The sequence below is a fragment of the Copadichromis virginalis genome, linkage group LG12 (genome assembly GCF_057382275.1).
Source record: "Copadichromis virginalis isolate Kocher_CV1m ecotype Utaka linkage group LG12, C_Virginalis_male_GT1.1, whole genome shotgun sequence".
NCBI classification, from domain to species: domain Eukaryota; kingdom Metazoa; phylum Chordata; class Actinopteri; order Cichliformes; family Cichlidae; genus Copadichromis; species Copadichromis virginalis.
Genome location: NC_140629.1, coordinates 19,554,109 through 19,559,550, shown reverse-complemented (window position 1 = coordinate 19,559,550; position 5,442 = coordinate 19,554,109). Strand labels below are relative to the sequence as shown.

The following is a 5,442-nucleotide window of genomic DNA, read 5'->3' as shown; positions in this document are numbered from 1 at the left end:
GTTGAATGACAGAGATTTTCAAGAGGAAGGCTTCTTGGCGCCGACTGAAATTTCTTTCCTCTACATTTCGTAAGTTTGTCTGGGAAAACTACAACTGTGTCAGGTGTGTGATTTGATCAGGACACATAGTGCTTTGATCACACTGCCAGCTTTTATCAGTGTGCATGCTCTTTTCATAACCACATAGGACCCAATTATGTCAAGCACATTGTTCTTTACCTGGAGTGCCACAGCACTGAACAGAAAGGAAGAAATAACTCACACTTAAAACATCACTTATGGGGGAAAAAGTCTTTATTTAGCTGTCAGAAAATATACTTGTTAAATTCAATCACTGACATGAAATAAATACATGTTTTAATGTGTAGAATATTTTCATCTTATTTTAAGAAGTGTTTTTCCATTAAAAAAAAGAAAAGAAAATATGATACCCATCAGAACAAAGGCACAGTAAGTACTATTTTCAGGCTGTTGTAAGACTCTGTATTGCTGAAAGTTTGGCTCCGTTCTTCTTAATCAGGATAACTTATTTACCTAAAAAAAGAGAAATACAAAGAAAAAGAAATAGAAGAGAAATATGAGTTTATCATTACAGCAGTGTTAGATTTTATCACAGGAGTTTATTAATTACAGTTTTAAAGAAAAATATTGATGCTGCGTGGAAACAAATGTACAGCACACAACGTTTAGGAAATACTCTTTAGCTTTCAGTAAACACAATTTTTCCACCAAGATTGGGGAAAGAGTGAGTTATGCTTCATACACAACAAACACATAACCTCCGTGTTTACAGTTTGCCATCAAGCGTGAGGGACGGCATTTGTTGTAGAGTTTCGTCACATCCCAGAGCATGAGCCTTGAATGAAAGGAGCTCAGTGAGCTGCGAGTTCCCAGTGTACTTGAAGGCGACAAAGGCCTCAGCAATATCCGCTGACATTAGTCCCCCTCATATCACACTGCACTTTCCTCCTATTGTTCTCCCTGCACTTCTCACATGTATTGTCTTACATGATATCCTTAGAACCTGATAAGAAGCCCAGTGGAGGTTTTTGTAGCTGAGGACACAGGCCTGGGAGTGTCTCAGGGTTACAGCTGCTTATTATTCTCTAATAGAGAAGCCTAGAAGACTCTAAGGTCTGGGGAACGCCTTACCGGATCCCTGTACCCTCAGCCTAACCTGGGTTACCTGCATTTCCAGCCTTTCCTCCATTACTCCTGCCATACCCGACACTCCCTTCCTCCAAAAAGACATTATGGTATTAAATTTCCTCGAAACCATAGAGCTCGTTGACAAGCATGGAAGGTATTAAGGGGCCCAATACAAATGTATAGGCTGTACAGAACAGCTGGGGTCATTTGAGACAGTAAGGGTGGCTGAGTGTCTCGTCAGCTGCATCAGACTACAAAGACAACAAAGCATGTCATTTTATGAACCTGTGACTGCTGTTTGCTGATTTAACTGACCACTTGAAATAGCTGTAAGAGTGCACTACACCTTTACAATCTGCAATAAATCAGTAACTCCCCAAAGTTTTTTTTCAGAGAAAACAAGAATTTATGGATGTAGTGTTTTGGCCAGACATGTTTCCTTGAACAAGTTTGTCTGATGTTTGGCTGACAGTACAAAATAGTTCAGGGCTGGCATGGGGTCCCTGGGCCATCAGCAGTCCAACTCAGCCTGACTCCAAAAGATGAAGGGAGGTGGATTCAGACAACTCAAACACACCACCCTGTCTGTTCACAACTCCTCAAGGGCAAACACTGCCTGCCTGTCTGTTTGTGGCAGCTGATCGCAGTCAAAACTACATGTGCCTTTCTATGCATCCTCCTGATGTCCTCTGCTGACACTGCAGTTTTATGCCTATAAGGATGATCCGCTGTATTTGCCTCTTTCAAAAACTTTCAACCAAAGTGTAAAATATTTCAAGAAAAAACAGAAAGACTGAGATGAAGCACACTGTGAAAACTCGTGCTTCAAGATGAATACTTAAAGGGTAAAATATTGTAATATGTTCTTATAACTTTATTATTTCAAATGTCCCAAAGAGAGTTTTGCATCTTTTACGAACTAGGGCATTTTTAATAGTTTTAGCCTTCGTTTTCTTGGTTGTCGTAACATTTCATTGACTGTAAAATTCAGAGAGAGACATTTTGAGAAAGCAGACCCAAGAGTTGTGAAATATGATCTTCCCATTTTTAGCTTTATGATACTGGTTGATGGCCAAAGTCTCAAACAGTGAAAGTGCAAGTTTTGTTGCAGTCTTGGATCTATGTGATGTCAAAGACAATGATATCATCCTTAATGCGGTCACCTCAGTCCAACATCTTTGGCTGTTAGCACAGCAGCCTGGCCTGCTTTCTGCTTGTGAGGAGTAGCCAATCAGAAGACAGTTTATTTAAAAGGAGGTTGGCCTTAAAGGGAGAGGAGTTAAAAACATTTTTTTTCTTTTTTATTATACAGAGGTTGAATTCAGGGACTGAACCAATATGTTTTAGCCATAAACACTAGTAGATTCCAAATATGAGCATAATAGCATAAGCATTGAAATATGAGCATAATAGGTCCCCTTGTCATTATTTTCATCATTTATGTTATAAAATACACACACATGCACACATCTATATTTTAGTTTACGGATATTGTTCGGTGACTTGGAATTTCCCTGAGCGGATCTGTAAACATGTATAGTTGTCGTGCTCTCCATCACAATGCGCATTTATGCAGAAAAACACTGGAATTTTGGGGAGTGCTCTCTCCTCTTCCACAAAAAAATAAAAAGGATTTCATGTCAAAGTGTCCCCCAGGAAATTGACAAAGGCAGAAAGTAGTATCTGGTGTTGCCCCAAGTTGTAGGAGGAGTTTTATGCCTTAGTCTCCTTCTGCTAACTACTCCCAGTAGACAACAGTCAGATGCTTCCAGTCTCCAGGAGGGAGAAAGTGATGCTGCTAATCTATAGAGAATAAGACCTGACTGAAGTCTATTAGAACTGGAAGAGAATATTTATACAAAGTCAGCAGGAACATGATGTATGTATAGACAGGCACATGCACTAAATAAGACTGTTTATTTTGCATTATGCAGTCTATGACTGGATATGTTTTTCAACATATAAGTGCATGAACAGATACCGAAAAACAAACTGGGGGTAATAAACAGACATACAGATGCACAGACACAAAAACGAACATCCACAGAGATGTAACACACACACAAACACATCTCTCCACCATCCCATTGCCTGCCTCTCCTCCGTTCTCTGTCTATCTCTGTCCAAGCTTCTGAACCTTTGGGAGACACATTCTTTTTCATCTGTCAGTATGGATGGAAACAGACATGTTCAAAACACACAACAATGGCCTCACCAGCACCAAGGAGGCTCTATGTTTTGTATGCTTGAAGCACTGCATTATCTCTTAAGTGTCTAGCAACCTCAGTATAGTAAATAATGGATGCTCCTCTTCCTTCTGAAAAACCCCCTCTTTCACTTCAGGGACCAGTCATGGTTTACCTGTATAAATGCCCTTTCTGTGTCTTTGGAGAAATGGATAGCACGAAAGGATGTGGGTCAGATGATTTCATTAGCACAGCATTTCTCTCTGTGTCTCCTTCAATCAGCCATTTGACAGAGGCAATGTCACTCAAAAGTGTCTTACAGACACCTCCATATCAAATGTTCTGAGAAAAAGGATGCACAGAGCAGGCCATGTAACAATGGAGCGAGTTCGGTTACCTCTGAGATCAGCAGAATGTATTCCATGTCCTTAGTCCGAGACTCCGGTCATTATTCCAGATGTTTGTGGATCATGATGGACTTCTGGTCCATCAAACCTGAAATAACAGGACATGTATATTGTTTAGCGCTGTATATATGAAGACATTTCACAGTTGTTCCATGTAACTAGACTTAATCAGAAGGTGAGGGGCCTTTCCACTTATTGACCTACTTGTTTCTTTTTACCGTTAAGTCAAAGCAGGATTTTGCAAGACTATATTGTGCCACTACATAACTAAGTCTCTTTGGTATCCCTCCCCCGTTCATTCTGAGGTTACATCGAAAGAGTTTCAGCTATTGTGAATTATTTACTTGATTCTCCATTCGGCCCTTTAACCCCTCAGCAAAAGCACAGGCAGTTGGGGTTAAAAATACACTCCCGCAGGATCTGAGTTTGACTCTACATCTGTGAGTGTGTGCTTGTGTGCATTTGTGCTTGAGTATGGACAGAAAGGTGAATTTAAAATATAAAGCAGTATATATTCCATGTCACAGAAAGCATCTTCCTCTGTCTCACTCTTGTGCACTGTCTCCCTTGTGCTGTCTCTCTCTCTCTCTCTCTCTCTCTCTCTCTCTCTCTCTCTCACACACACACACACACACACACACACACACACACACACACACACACACACACACTGAAACACATATATGTGCTACTTTATGAGGTACTTTCTGAGTGAGAATCCAGGCCATCCCAGATGGGATTATTATAACACAGCTTGAGCTATGCAAGACTCATGAGAGTGATTGTGTGACTTTGTGTCTGAGAATGTGTTAGTCTGTGTTTTAATGTTTGTTAGGCAGCGACCTGAGTGCACATGAGGGTGCACCTGTCTGTATCTGCGAAAGCATAAAACACACAGCACATAGGAGGAAATGCTGAACCATTAGCAAGAAGAACCACTTACAACTGTGTCAAAGTAAAAAACTGGCTTACAAAAGAGCACATCTATTTATGTTTAGCTTCTGAGTCAAAGGCTAAAGATATATGTCTATCAGCAAACTGAGACTTCAGCAGCTTCCCGGTCTAACTGAGGGAATACTTTCTCTGAGATACAGTATGTGGACCTGAATGGATCTGCACCGACACGTACACACACACACACACATCTACTCTCTTAACTTTCCTTGGCTATATTGCCGTGGTATATCCCTGCATGCAGTGAGGTTGTCATGGATACACCCAGACACATCCGCCATCCCATAAGCGGGGGGATGCTGAGCGCTTCAGAGGGGCTGGCGCCAAACCCTCAGTCCCCATTCTCTACCCCTTCCCCCAAAATGAATTCTGTCCCTATTCTCCCTGAAAACTGGCTCAACCTTAAAAAAGGCTCTCTGCTTGTCAAACACGGAGGCCTGGAAGAAAGCCGGAGTTATTTTTTTTGCTGTGGCCTCCTTTGCTCCTCACTGGAATGGATCATTATGGGCCTTTAAAGATGATGGAATGATGACGAGTAAGCTATAAACAGGGAAAAAAAACACATTGGTACCGATCTGACTCCAGTTGGAGAAAAGCTGAAATCAATGCTGCACCTGGAGAATGGGTGTATATGCATGTACTTTGTGTGTGTGTTAGCCTCAGGGCTGTGGTTAAGCCTGTAGTTCATCCTGAACTGATCCTTTTCATTAGCCATTATCAATAATTCAACATTGCACTTGCTTTAA

The 5,442-nt window shown here is 41.1% G+C and overlaps 1 long non-coding RNA gene across 1 annotated transcript in view; it reads right to left on the bottom strand.

The window, feature by feature from the left end:
• Window positions 1-276: 276 nt before the first annotated feature.
• LOC146696855 (uncharacterized) overlaps window positions 277-5,442 on the bottom strand; it is a 34,965-nt gene continuing 29,799 nt past the window's right edge. The window contains exons 3-4 of the long non-coding RNA XR_014923342.1: window positions 3,733-3,830; window positions 277-534 (exon numbers count right to left, since the gene is read on the bottom strand). This is a non-coding gene — a long non-coding RNA (uncharacterized LOC146696855). The remainder of the gene's footprint in view (window positions 535-3,732; window positions 3,831-5,442) is intronic.